Genomic DNA, 15,539 nt, shown 5'->3' on the forward strand with positions numbered 1-15,539 from the left:
AAAAAAATTTTTTTAATGTTTGTCCTGCATTTAAAGCTAAACATGGCCACCCAATGACCACTTCTAGTTTGCTTCCAAAAAATGTATACACACGTCCTCCAAAAGGCATGTACAGAACTGTTCATAGCAACTTTATTCATAGTAGTTTAAATGGCCATCTACAATAAACTGAATCAAATTGTGTATTCAAACAAAACACTACATAGTGATATAATGAGTGAATTACTGGGGCGCCTGGGTGACTCAGTCGGTTAAGCGTCCGACTTCGGCTCAGGTCATGATCTCGCGGTTCGTGGGTCCGAGCCCTGCTGTACTGACAGCTCAGAGCCTGGAGCCTGCTTCAGATTCTGTGTCTCCCTCTGTCTCTCTTCCTTTCCCCTGCTTGTATTTTCCCTTTCTCTCTCTCTCTCTCTCTCTCTCTCTCTCTCTCTCTCTCTCTCAGAAATAAATAAATTTTTAAAAAGTGAATTACTGCTATACCCTGTAGCATGGATGAAAATCACATACATCATGTTGAGTGGAAGAAGCCAGAAACAAAAGAAATACACACCCTGTCATTCCATTTCTGTGAAGTTCAAGAACCTGAGGTAGGTACTAATTAGGAAGGGGCATGAAGGAGCATTCTAGGGAGCCGTATATGTTTAATACATAGATCCTAGGTAGTGGTAATATAGCTGTACACACAGGTGTAAAATTCAAATAGGCATATGCTTAAGATTTATTCATTGGATGTGTATATGTTGCTTCAACTAAAACATTTTATGAAAACAACCTTGGATTTAGCAATTAGGTTTTCATCCTAAAGGAAAACTTAGAGGAATACAAAAAAGGTTTACATGGAAGTACGATTTTTTATTTATAGTAGCAAAAATCTAGGAATCAGTTAATAAGGAAGTAGTTACATAAATTATGGTGCCTTTAAACAGTAGAATGCTGTGTCATCTTTAAATAAGATGAAACGGGGGCACCTGGGTGGCTCAATCGGTTGAGCATCTGGATTTTGGCTCAGGTCATGATCTCGCGGCCCGTGAGTTCGAGGCCCACGTCGGGCTCTGTGCTGACAGCTTGAAGCCTGGAGCCTGCTTCAGAGTCTGTGTCTCCCTCTCTCTCTGCCCCTCCCCCACTTATGCTCTGTCTCTCTCTCTCTCTGTCAAAAATAAATAAAACTTAAAAAAATAAAAAATAAGATGAAATAGAAGAATAGCTAAAAATGTGGAAAGAAGGTCATAATATATTGTGGGAAAAGGATGGGTTAACCAAATGGTTTTTAAGGCTTAATACTATACTTGGTTAAAATATGTGAGATACATATATTTCTATGGAAATGTATATACCCATAGAACATGCTGTTTCATATACAATCCACACACCTATCTCTAGTGAGATTATAGGTATTTTTTCTTTTCTTTCTATTTTTTTAAACCCTTTTCTACATTGAATTGTGTCTTTTTGTAATCTGCAAAAATTTAAAAATTTAGAAAGGGAAAGAAAAAAACCAAGAGCAAGCAAACTGTTACATACATTCTGCATTCTAGGTGTGCCTTAATGAAGGTGGTTAACCTCTCAAACCCAGTTCCTATCTGTAAAATGTGGATAACGGCACCTGTCTTACAGCATTGTTAACTGGATTGCATTAAATCATCTATGTAATGTGATCTATATACAGTGGTTAGCAGTGTGTGTGATGGCCACACTGTGAGCTGAGCACTTTATTATTATTTTTTTAATGTTTTTTAATTTATTTTTGACAGAGAGACAGAGCATGAGCAGGGGAGGGGCAGAGAGACAGATGCAAACACAGAATCTGAAGCAGGCTCCAGGCTCTCAGCTGTCAGCACAGAGCCCGACGTGGGGCTCAAACTTACCAACAGTGAGATCATGACCTGAGTCGAAGCTGGCCGCTTAACTGACTGAGCCACCCAGGCACCCCCACCGTAAGCACTTTATAAATACTAGCCACTGCATTCATCTGGGATGTTAGCTAAGACTCCCGAGTTACCAGCGCTGACTTCACTGTTCTTTTTACTGTGGGTCTCTATTCACATGGTTATCACTTGTTCCTTTAAAGGGTAAGCAGAACACTGCTGGCTATGGGGTGGAGGGTCCTGACACGTCCTGTCATCTGAAAGGCCACAAGGAAACCCTGTCTGATTAGGGGCACGCATTCTGACAGCCAGGCCTCAGCACTCTTGGGTAGATGCATCACATCCCAACTGATACTGAGAGCCAGGAGCCCCAGTGGGGCCCAGGTTTCACAGCATCCTGAGCGCTACAAATCCAAGCAGAAAGTTAGGAACATGCCAATCGCTTTCTGTGGGGTTTTCTTCCTCCCGATCACTAGGGACGTGCATTGCACAGTCAGGTTTAATTTCAGTCTTTCATTGTGTGTCCTCTTTCCTTTACTCCTGCTTTCCCTGTTTTTGTTTCTATTTCCACTTTTTTTTTTCCCTAAACTGTTCATTTCCTGGGCTGCTCCTCTGCTTTCTTCTCCCCACACCAATTCGCCCCCACCTCGTCTCCTCTCTCCCCTCCTTCCTTTCCTTTCTCTCTCTTCCTTTGCGTCTCTCTTGAGACAGGTCTAGTGGCCTGGTTGCCATCTGCTGCCTTTTTTTTTTTATGAGGTTGAGATCAGATGGCATCTAATCGATCGTCATGGTCTCCATGGTTACCAGGGTGACAGAGCACTTGGGAGAGACACATTCTCCAGCCTGGGGCTGTCAGATCATTCCTGTGAGGGGGAAAGAAAATAAAACCTCTTCCATCATATTCACACATTTACATCTTTCCCAAATGCACCAAAACACAGACCCTGTTTATGTTTTACATAGCTACCTACCTAGTGGCTCCAGGCCAGGGAATGCAGAGTGACTTTTTCTATTAAAAAAAAAAAAAAACAACAACCCAGAAAACAAAAAACAAAAAACCAGGAAGCACACAAGCACAAGGACTTCACTTCCAGTAAAGATCTTTTTTTGAACCCCAAAGTACCCCATGACCCCCATAGACCCAGAGCATCATCTTTTCTTTTTCTTTCCCCTTTTACTGTTTGGACATTAACTTAGTAATTCTGATGAGTTGTCATTCTTGCAGTAAATCGTGGAGTAGTTCTAAAATGAACAGGTGACAACTATTTGCTTTGGAGAAAGGAACAGCCACTCCCAGAACTATCTACCCACACTTGAACCTTTGATTACGATCAGTGGTGACATTTGTTGGGATTTCTTGTTTGGCCGAGAAATATTTGTAGCACAGGAAGCCATTTTCCCCAGGAAGAGCAGTCACATAGGATGAACTGTAAACAAAATAACCCTTCCTAATACAAAAAAGTGCCGGGCATGACTGTGGTCTGAAGCGCTTTAATGCGCAAGGGCGGCCCATCCGGCAGAGATTTAGAGAGGCAGCCGGGCCTTATTATAATAGAATATGGTGGTGTTGACAGCCCAGGTCTGGTTGAAAAAGACAGGAGACACATCTTGGTACCAGGTAAGGCTATATATAACGAATGGAACACTTGCTAGATTTTTGGAGAAACTCTGAGAAAAGAAAGCAAACAATCAGCATATCATTAAGTAATGGTAAAACACACCTTCAGCGTCAGGCACTGATGACTTGGGGCTATCGGCTATTTTACTTCCTCTCCTGGTAATATTTGATGCTTCATAGCGATTATTAGAAACTGTTTCGTTTTCAATCTTTGTCAGAAGAAAAGAAAATACCTTAAAATCATGGCACAGGTAGAGGGCCTCTGAGCAGTGATTTTTCATTTAAGGAAAAACGTCACCCCAAAGATGGGCCGTACCTCCTTCTCCTTCCTTTGTCTCTGACGTCTCCTCAGACCTCCTCCACCTCCTGTACAGTATCTTAGTAAGACTCAGATATATTCATCCGCGGTGCCTTCGGCTGTTAAGCAAATATCACACTGATATTTGAAATAGAAATGATGCCATCAATTGGAGAAGAGACTTTAATATAACGGGAAAATAATTTCTCATGAACATGAACCTTCTTACTCACTTTGCGCCTCTGCCTCTTTGCTAATGCCTGTCCCCACCCCCTTCTGGCCACTTCTTCCCGCCCTCCCCTCTTTCCTGGCCATCTCCATAGCATGGCCTCAGAACCACTCTGACTTAAGTCCTGTCTCCTCAGAAGAGCTCCCCCCGCACCGCCTCCCCATGGCACGGAGGCCTGAACCCCTATTTTCTTATGGTCTACACCCACTCAGGACTTACCTGTGCTGCCTGTACCCTTGCTGATATGTTTGTTACGTGTATCTTTTGCCTGTCATTTCAACGGTAAGCTCCAGAAGGGAGAGACCGTGTCTTCTACTTTGGGGCTCTTCCCTGACTTTCTAGGTAGTCAGCCCTCGCTAAATGTTTGAGAGGGGGTGGTAGCAGCCCGTTGTGCCTACAGTGGCCTAGCCGGCTTTCCTTTGTAAGGCGTTGGTTCTCAGCACGTCTTGACCTGCGCTGATGTTACTTTGCATCAGCCGGAGGCTTTCTCTACCTCCTTGTCTCCCTCGCCCATACTCTTGTGTACAGAGAAGGTGGGTTCCACCTTGGAATGAAATGAGTCATTTGTTCCCATCAGGACAACTGCCACAGCATGGTGTCAACTCACTCTTGCCTTTGGTAAATTGAGTTTGTCAGTGCTCAGCCACACAGCTGAGTGAAGTGTTGTGTGATGCGAGGCTGTCTCCTGGGAGAGAGAAACTGGCATAAACCACATCCTAATGGGATCCAGAAACAAAGAAGCGTGAATGAAGTGTTAATTGCATTCATAAAGACATTAACAAAGGAATTAAAATGGCAGAAGCTTCCGTTCCCCCACTCAAGATTCACAGAAAAACATGTTATCCGAAGAATGTTTTAACAATAATCATCAAAGTTTATTGCTTGCCCACCACAGAGATAACTCTCAATAAATATTAACTTTTCAAAGGACAAACATTTTTTGTTCATTATCTCGAGTGTATTAACTAGCAGACAGTTGATTCTATCCCACCTCCAGTTCTTTTCTTGCCCCTTGCTGCCTTTGTATGATTTAAGTTTCCAGAAAATCAAGAGGCATTTTCAATGCTGCTTCATTAGCCATAAGGAGGTCTGTTAACAGTTTGAACCTAATCAATCCTACAGTTCTTATTAGAGCAAAATGCTCATTATCTGGAAGCCTTTTTGCTTTTTGAAGTAAAATTGCAGGACTGGGGGTTTATTTTACAGTCCTTCGTGAATATCTCCGAGATCATCTGCAATGTGGGCAACCTGGGGCTCCCTCCCCCTGTCCTTTGGCAGGGCCCTCAGCTGCAGACAGCCAGGCTAAGCTGGCAAAAGGTCAGAAGGCTGCATTTGACTGAAGACGGGTCACATTGATGAAAATCATGCCTGCTTAATGAAGTCAAGGCCACGGATTTGGGGCGTTTATGGTACTTCTCATTTCACTCAATTTCACCTTCACAGACCATATCACTAATCCCAGCCAATCATCCTGCATCTATGTGCAACCGGTGACTGAGGGACAAAAGTCAACGAATCTCATCTGGAAAACAGAGACTGGAAATCTCTGTCTATACAGAAGTGAAACTAAAAAGTGTGTTCACGTGATGTGCCTCATGTAATTCACACAGAAACTCTATAAGCCCCATGGAGCAGACACTCCTACCCTCATTCTGCAGGTAAGAAAAGGAAGAGTCAGGTGCCTGCGTGGCTCAGTTGGTTAAGCGTTGGACTCTTGATTCTGGCTCCGGTCATGATCTCACGGCTCGTGGGTTTGAGCACCATGTAGGGCTCTGGGCTAAGCATGGAGCCTACTTGGGATTCTCTCTCCCTGCTCTCTCTCCCTGCATCTCTCTCTCTCTCTCTCTCTCTCTCTCTCTCAAAATAAATAAATAAACTTAAAAAAAATTTTTTTAGGGGCGCCTGGGTGGCGCAGTCGGTTAAGCGTCCGACTTCAGCCAGGTCACGATCTTGCAGTCCGTGAGTTCGAGCCCCGCGTCGGGCTCTGGGCTGATGGCTCGGAGCCTGGAGCCTGCTTCTGATTCTGTGTCTCCCTCTCTCTCTGTGCCTCCCCCATTCATGCTCTGTCTCTCTCTGTCCCAAAAATAAATAAACGTTGAAAAAAAAATTTAAAAAAAAAATTTTTTTTTTAATTAAAAAGAAAAGGAAAACTCAAGTTCAGTCAAATCCCAAGATTAGAATTCAGGTATTTCTGATCATTGACTGCTCTTCCTCTACTGCAGGAGTCTAACTGTCTCGGGATGTCATTGGATTCTCACAAGAATCCTGTGAAGTAAGACAGGCTGTATAAACAAGTAGGTTGATCTGCCAGGAGCCCTATTAATGCAGTCAGTGGAGCAGGTGGTCTCAAGCTCAAGTCCAGAATTGGGCTGAAGCCTCTGGTTACCTGAAAAGCTACAATTTTCAGTCTAGTCTAAACCATATTCATGGATAGGGGCAGATTTAAAAGTGACAAACACTAGTGTCTTGTGTGTGTAGGATCAACATGGGTCAGTCGGAGGAAGGGGGCCCAGAAGTACGGTCGGCACCTCAGGAGTGCTTACTTCCTGTCTTGAGGATCAGACCCATTGAGTCTCTGGTGCTTCTATTTCTGTTGCAGATATCGGTGGCATCTTCCACCCGACATGAGCTACGCATTACATTTCATAATACTGTAAAACCTAAAATAAAATTTTTTGGAGTCTGTGCTGCTTTGTGTTAGCTGTGCTTAGTGTCATGTCTATCACCATATACAAAAGAGCTGGTTATCTTCATTTCTTGTAAGAATACATCACTACTTGATTCCATAATTTTTTTCTTCTTTTTTTCAAGTCTATTCATTTATTTTGAGGGAGAGAGGAGTTGGGAGGGGCAGAGAGAGAAGGAGAGAGAGAGAATCCCAAGCAGGTCGTGCGCTGTCAGCACAGAGCCTGATGTGGGACTCGAACTCACAATACCAACCATGAGATCATGACCGGAGCCAAAATCAAGAGTTGGTTGCTTAACTGACTGAGCCACTCAGGTGCCCCTTGCCTCCATAATTTTCAAGTTATGACAGATTTAGCTCCAGTGTAGACATGTCACCATGTTGTTCAAGAATCTGATCCAAACAGCACTTAGAATGAATTATCTAGAGGTTATTACTATTACTTGTATTTACAATATTTATATTTTTATAATTGTTTGTACTGATTAGAGCATCTTCATGTCTCTTCTATGATGGGAAACTAGTAAATTGCAATCTCACTTATCCACGGCTAGGAGTGGGAGGCAAAGATGTATGATAAATGGGGGAAAAAATCAAAGTAAGCAATTGGTCAGTTACATATTCAATGTAGACAGCTGAGATTAAAGCTTTACTGGGTTTTTTTTTTCATCAATAGGAGAAAGGCTGAATATTTTTCTTCTGAATTCCCTTGATCAGAATAACTTCTAGTTGCCTATACATACATGACTGAAGACATGAAGAAGTCTGATGCTGTAATTATCTACTGATATTCCAAACACCTAGGTAATCATGGGGTAAGAATCTAGTCTTCTAAGTTGTCTTCTTTTTATATTGATAGTTGGGTATTGATGAGACACAGCCTCAGATGCCACCTGAATACTGGGGACAAAAAAAATCTTTTGGATGTTTATTCATTCTGTTTATTGCAAAAATAAGACAATTAGTTCATGTCCCTAAGTTGAAATTATATCATTATCATAGGGTGATCATTTATTCACCTCTAGTTATGAAAATCCAAATGGATGAAGCCATTTTATAGGGCTGTACTGTCCATTATGGTAGATACTAGCCATATGTGGCTATTTCGATGAAAATTAATTAAAAATAAATAAAATAAAGTCAGTTGCATATTCCAGGTGCTCCATAGCCACATGTGGCTAGTGGCTACTGTATCAGAGACTACAGATTTATAGACCATTTTTGTCACCACAGAAAGTTCTATTGAACAGAGCTGTTCTAGAGCGGAAGATTGGAATTCATACAGACCACAGAGTTACATCCCATATCCAATCACATAGTCATTTGTAAAACAGTAAAGTTTCAGGGACAGTGACTTGTGGGACCAGGCTGCTGGGGCCTGGGCATCAGTGAGGGGGGTAGCCTGCAGGCTTCTTTCTGAGTGTAAACAGGCCTTGTGTGTCATGGGAGAGGATGAGCCAAATCTCTGGAGGAAGGGCAGGTGCGGATGAACCATTTCCATTTTCCACTCCTGCACTCCCAGAACCTCGGGTCCAGACCTGCCGCCAAATCACACTTGCACAGAAGCCCAAACCAAAGCGCGTTTTGGATTAATTTTCTGGCGGTTATTTCTTTGCAAAATCTATCTTGTGCCTTTGATTAAGGATTTTCTTTTTGCCATGAATTTCAATGAATCTGAACGTAGCAGTATTTTCCACCAGCCATGACACTTAGCACAGGCACTGACCAAAAGAAATAAAGCTTCGGATGAGCAAGAATTATAATAGACCCTGAACAGTACAATCCAGAGCTCCTGGACTGGCCATCTTTAAGTGAATGCCATTCACTGGCCACCATTGGCCAGTGATTCACTAGCATCACCATTGCTAGTCAGCAAGTAAACATATCCATAGACTGAAGAACGGTCTCTTCCTAAGATGGAGAAAGTGGGAACATTCTCCAGTGTTCACTGCATTAGCCCACGTTAAACTTACCAAACCTTAAAAGTACTGAAGCACCCATCACATCCTTGTCTCCATGCATCTCATTAAGACCATCTCTGCTCTACGTATCAAGAGATCGAGTCGTAGTGTCTCCATAAGATTGTTCAGTCATTTGCAGCAAGCACATGGGAAATACAACATCATTATTTTATCACCGAATTCTTCAAAATGGGCTTATTGGGGGAATGTGTTCTCTTTTCTTAGTAGACTGTAAGCCCCTTGACACTGCTAATCATACATATTTGCGTCTCACAAGTACCTGATACAGTGTGAGGTGCTCAGCACCTGAATTCAGCTCCATCAATAAATAACTATTGAACAAACGAATGAATGAACGATAACAAATTGGTCCCGCTGACAGCTATAGAAAAGGGGACAGGAGGCAGAGATGCAGAATTTGAGAGGAAACACAGATTGTGAGCTGATTAAAAGTGTATCACTTCAAAGCTTCCTTTGAATCTCCACAGGGATATGATGGGACAGAAAACATCTTTTTAAGGGCAACTGTGTGTTTCAGCTGTGTGTTTGCTCTATATTGTCTCCTTTACAGAATTTCTTTTCTGACATTCTTCCTAATAGTATCCTATTATCTTGTGTTGGATTGTTTTCTATCAATGGCTGAATGGCACAATAACGGAGCTGGGGGACACTGAAAATGATTGACGCAGTTGAGCCCAAACCCATGCATTTCTACCCAAAACAAAGGAAAAGGAATCCTAAAACAAAAGTGACCACAGGAAAATCTTGCAATCCACCTCCTACTTCAAATCATGTCTGAAAATCAAGATCCAACCCAATCCTCAACATTTCCAAGAGAAGAGAGGCAGAGTAGTTAGTGTGTGTAAGGCCATAAAGGGGAGTTTATAAAAATGTGTGTAACCTCTTTCAGGTTTTAATAATGCTGGTCACGAACAAATTTTGTGATGCAGCTTTTTAGGTCATGCGTCTTTAAATCACCACGGTTCCTATTTGTCTCTTGTTCCAACTGTTTTCTGGTGTCTCTTCTTGCCGAAATGGTTTCAATTAGAGCCTGGAAAGGCTTGTTACCAAACTCTTGCACAGTGCTTGCCAACATGGGAATTGGTTTTAAATATTGCTGTTTTTCATCCAAAAAAAAAATCCCCCCTTCCTGCTTTTGAGTTAGAAGAGATTATTCTCAGACAGGCGTTTAGCTGATTTTTAATGTCAAAGAAACTTAATTTGCAAACTCGTTAGAAACTCTTTAGTAAAAGCTGCCTAGTAAAACAGATGATTAATATTGGTAAGCTCCTCATTTGCATATTAATTAGTCTCCGTACTCAACTAATTAAAACTGCACTGCCTGTTTGAGGACTTTTTTCTAGACTGGTGGTCTTGTTTCTATGTACAAGCGTGTATTTTAACTAAAATACGGGTTACTGATCATGTCTGTCCTTTTCTAATGTATTCTTTTGCCTATCTGTGACACTTAAGACTCCTTGAGAGGTCATAGGACCTTCCTAGCAGCAATTTCATTGGCCTGAAGGTCACTTTTGTCTCAGGATTTGTGTGCTTCTTCAGGTTTAGATGGGGAGAAAACAGTTGGATTATCCATGACTGGTAATAATTGAAGATTACTAAGAAAGGCACCAAATGGTGTCTCAATATATATATTTTTTAACATTTGTTTATTATTGAGAGAGACAGAGGCAGAGGGGCAGAGACAGGGGGAGACACAGAATCTGAAGCAGGCTCCAGGCTCCGAGCTGTCAGCACAGAGCCCGACACGGGGCTCGAACCCACAAACCGTGAGATGACCTGAGCCGAAGTCGGACACCTAACTAACTGAGTCACCCAGGTGCCCCTCAATATTTGTTTTCTTAAATCTTGCTCTATAAAAGTATCTTTCCAATGTAACATATTTTTTTTGACATTTAATCTTAACTCCTCTAATAATTTATTCTACTTTTTAATTTTTAATAAAGAATTATTAAAGTAGGGAAAGTAGGCTAATCTGTTTTAGAAAATTATGCCGCAGAAAGCTCAGTTATTAGGACCACAAGACCTTAGTTCTTATTGGCAAGAATATTATTTCCACTGTAGACAAAACAAAACCAACTAAACAAACAAAATACTTGTGTAAATAAACAACCTTTGAGTACACTATCTTCAAATGAGAGGAGAAATTTTATTAGTCCCAATAATCAAGTGACATTGGTCAAATAGCTGAACTTCTCTCTCATCTACAACAGCCAATATATATATATATACGTATACATATATACGTATACATACGTATACATACATATACGTATATATACGTATACGTATATATACGTATGTATACGTATACGTATGTATACGTATATATACATATACGTGTATATACGTATATGTATATATACGTATATATATATACACATATATACGTATATATACATATATATATATGTATGCATCGAGTGTCTACATCAGGCATTTCATATGACCCTCTGTCCTCAAACTGAGCTATATGCCACTGCTATGTTCTTCCATAGCACCCACAGTTTACTCTTCTGATAGTCTATATCTTGTAGTACTATAATCATATCTTTATTTTTTCCTGCCCCTTACTGGATGCTTCTCTATGGCAAGGCCTTTGTCTTGTTCATTGTTATATCTCCCAGTGCTTATCACAGCGTCTGTGATCTAGCCTAGGCTAATTAATAATTGCTGGATGTACATAGACACAATAATAAATAAGCTATGTTTCAGTTACCTATTACTACATAACAAACAGCACCAAAACTTAGAGACTAAAAACAATAATTTATTATTTCTTACGATTCAGTAAGTTGACTGGCTAGTTCTTCTGCTCTTTCATGCAGAGGCTGGAGGTCTCTAAGGGGTGGGCTCGGTTGGGGTGGCAGGTGGCCTAGAATTCTCTCTCACCATCAAGTTGGTTCCTTGAACCACCTGACACAGTGGTAGCAGTGTCCCCATGCACAAGCCCTTATTGAATCAGGTGTGCTGACGTCTCATTGGCCAAAGCAAATCATGTGGCCAACCACAGAGTCAGTGTGGGAGGGGATTGCACAAAGGCATGAATATTTGGGAGACCCCGAACGTAATAATCAACCACAACATGTCTCTACCTTAAGGGACTTCCTAATCAAGGGAAATGAGTGAGTATACAACTTACCCAATGTGGTAAATGATGTACCAGAGATACCAACATACTGCTAAGGACATAAGCACAGACAGTAATAGAGCCAGAAGATCTTAATTTGAATCTCTTCCCTTTTACGAACTGGTATGCAACCTTCCTTGGGTAAGCTATTTAACCTTTCAAAATATTGCCTTTATAAAAATGGATATTGGCCTGCTTGACATTTGTTGCAACCTCCTTCTCATATGGCTTCCTGATCTGCAAAGCCTTAAAAACCTAAAAACTATATGTGTTAGACTCCTTGCAGCTAAAGGTCTTAATGTGACTTGGCTGAACTAATCAGATGCACGCCATGCAAGCAGACTTGGGAATCACGGGAAAACAGCCTTGAAGGGCATCACCTGTTACTCCTGTGGATCTAGCAGCTACAGCACAACTCTGGGGCCAACGGTCCTTGTTGGAGTCATGTCCCGGATGCATGGCTTCGATGGAAAGATCTTAGAGTCTGCAGTAGGGGGAGCAGATTCTGGACTCCTGTTGCAGTTGAGGGAGCAGTTCCCATGGCAGGTTAGTTCTAGGGTGGTGTTTGGGGAAGCCATTATTCCTGGAGGTCTTATCTGAAGCTTGCTCCTTGAGGTCTTTCAATACTCTTATAGGTACCGAATTCCCTTTCTGTTTCAAATAGCGAAAGGAGGTTCTGTTTTCTGCACTGAACCCTGATGGGTATAGCTCCTTCTGGGATTATTATGAAGTTTACATGAGATAGTTTATATAGTGACTGGCACTTGGTGAGTACTTAGTAAATACTAATTTTTCTTCTCTTATGATTTGTATGTACAAAAGCACGGATGAAACATCCAGATGTTTGAAACATTCTGATAACCCTCTTTCTCTGTCTCTTAGTTTTCAATTGACACGTCAACACAATCTTTAATCAAAACCCTAGAGTCATGCCATTACACAAACAGAAATAGAGATGCAAACCAAATCCTTCTTTTACATAGTCTTCTAACCAAGTCTGGTTGACTGTGTATTAAAATTAAGTACCTGGGGGTGCCGGGGTGGCTCAGCTGGTTAAGTATCCAACTCTTGATTTTGGCTCAGGTTGTGATCCCAGGGTCATGGGATCAAGCCCTGCATGGGGCTCTATGCTGAGCACAGAGCCTGCTTAAGATTCTGTCTGTTTGTCTGTCTGTCTCTCTCTCTGTGCCCCTTTCCCTAACTTGTGCACTCTCTCTCTCTCTCTCTCTCTCTCTCTCTCTCTCTCTCTGAACAACAAACAACAACAGAAAGATTTGTGCTACATACTTTCTAAGGTTTCTTTCTTCCTTCAAAATCATGTGTTCTTTATGTCAATAAGCAATCAACTCCCAATTCTGATCTATACAGCAGTCCCAGTTTGTCTCAGGATGCTAGGCTTCTCTGGTGGTTTGGAATTGTGAGGGAAGAGTTGACATGTTTTGGTAGACTCACTATTTCTCAAATCTGCTAGGACTGCTGTTCCCTTATCAATAATAATATATTTTCGTGAGCAAATGGATCATGGATCTGGGCTTCCTAAACACAATTCCTGCCTCCCTTCCACTTTGAAGAAAGCACTACCATTGTTATCATCATTGAAAACGTTTATTGAACAATCACTATTTATCAGGCACTTTGTATTTTCTTGAACAGGTGATTTATAGCCCATTTAGCATCCACAGTGCTCTATCTACTTTTTTGATATCATGAAATGGGGCTAATAGAAGTTAAGCAAGTTGCCTAGACTCACAGAACTAGTAAGTGGCAGGGCTAGATCCTGACCAGGTTTGTTTGAACCAAAATGTTCTTTCTTAACCACTGTGTTAGATGGCCTCTCAGTTGTAATAACAACAACAACAACAACAACAACAACAATAATAGCAGTAGTAGTAGTTTTGAAAATAGCGTTATTTTAGCTCACATTTATTGAATATTTACCATATGCCAAGCACTCTACTCTTTTATTCACATTCTGAACTAATTCTCATAATTTAAAACTGAAATTTTTTATAACCTAAGTCATTTACAATCCTATTATAACCCTCATTTGATAGATGAAGAAATGGAGACTTATTAATCTTAATTGTCATGGCTAAAGTTATTTAGCCTGTCACTGGTGTAGCTTGGCTGAGAGCATAGGGAGTAGAATGTTCTTACATGTCATGCCTTATTGCCTCCTGTTTCCTGTAGCAATGGTATTGAGGGAGAAACCTTGACTCTGCCTTAATTTATAGAAAGAGCAAATTGTCTACATATTTAAAGGCATATAAGTAACAAGTGCCTATGGTGCTGCCTACAACAGATTCAGCCCAAAAGGGCACCATGACTTCACGACAGCATCACTGGGAAGCACAAACACAAAAGCTTGTGATGGCAACTATGGGAAACCACTTTGTATTTCTTTTTTAAACACAATTTCTAATGTTATGTAGACTGTGTGTATAAAGTTTATGTGTTTTGGGAAATGAGTATGGTCATTTAAAAATCTGAATCAATCTTATAACTGAACTAGATGCCTACTAGAATTAATAAGGAGAGAAATTGTAAATCCAAGTAATTAATTATTAAACACCTGACAGCCAAATATAGTACCTGTGGGCAGAGAGGCCCTCTCCTTTGAGGTGGTAAAAACTAATTGCAGAAACAGAGTTGCTGAGAAGTCACACTGGGAAACATGGGGTGCACATAGCAGTTGTCGCTTTCTGTTTGTTGAGCCACATTAAAAGAAAGGTGGAGATCTAAGAAAAAAGTATTTAAAACCCATTGGGGACTTTATTCAGTAACTACACATGAAAAAGAAGAGGTGATAATGAGAGCCAAAGAGAAAGACAGGGAGGGATGTCCACTCTGGGTTGCAGGGGGCTCTGTGATTCTTGAAGCCTTCAATCACTAAAAGATTGAAGGTCCGGCACTTGGTAGGTGCTTATTAAAATAACCAGCTAATCAATGAATGGATGGATGACTTTTTTCCCCTGAGGTTGAGAAAAGAGGAACAATGTTTGTGTTTTTAAACATTGAAAATAGTGCTTGTTATGTTTATGTCCCCCACCCCCAAATTCATATGTTGAAGCCCTAACCCCCAATGTGATGGTATTTGAAGATGTGGCCTTTGAGAGGTAATTAGGGTTAGAGGAGGTTATGAGCATGGGGCCCTGGTCTGATGGGATTAGTGCCCTTCTAAGAAGACACACTGGAGAGCTCAGGCTTTCTCCCCAGCTGCACAAAGAAGGGGTCACATGATGACACAGCCAGAAGCAGGTGATCTGCAAGCCAGGACAAATGCTCTCATCAGGAGCTAGAAAGGCTATCATCTTGATTTTTGACTTCCTAGCCTACAGAACTGTTAGAAAATGTTTAAGTACTCAGTCTGTGGTATTTTGTTATGGCAGTCTGAACAGGCTCGGATAGTACCTAATACCCAAATCCTTATAGATCTTTAAATCTTGCCCTACTTGGGGCACCTGGGTGATTCAGCCAGTTAAGCGTCCAACTTCAGGGCAGGTCATGATTTTGTTGTTCATGAGTTAGAGCCCCACATCGGGCTCTGTGCTGACAGCTCGGAGCCTGGAGCCTGCTTCAGATTCTGTGTCTCACTCTCTCTCTCTGTCCCCTGCCCCCCACACTCATGCTCTGTCTCTCAAAAATAAATAAACATCAAAAAAAGATTTTAAAAAATCTTGCTCTCCTTGGGAACACATGTAATTATACCACAGTATATATTTGGTATAGTGGTA

At 41.3% G+C, this 15,539-nt stretch overlaps 1 long non-coding RNA gene across 1 annotated transcript in view; it reads left to right on the forward strand.

The window, feature by feature from the left end:
* Positions 1–1,906: 1,906 nt before the first annotated feature.
* LOC123379014 overlaps positions 1,907–15,539 on the forward strand; it is a 30,905-nt gene continuing 17,272 nt past the window's right edge. Inside the window, exons 1-2 of the long non-coding RNA XR_006582903.1 lie at positions 1,907–5,668; positions 7,373–7,511. This is a non-coding gene — a long non-coding RNA (uncharacterized LOC123379014). The remainder of the gene's footprint in view (positions 5,669–7,372; positions 7,512–15,539) is intronic.

Source organism: Felis catus, chromosome C1 (genome assembly GCF_018350175.1).
Source record: "Felis catus isolate Fca126 chromosome C1, F.catus_Fca126_mat1.0, whole genome shotgun sequence".
In the NCBI taxonomy this organism is placed as follows: domain Eukaryota; kingdom Metazoa; phylum Chordata; class Mammalia; order Carnivora; family Felidae; genus Felis; species Felis catus.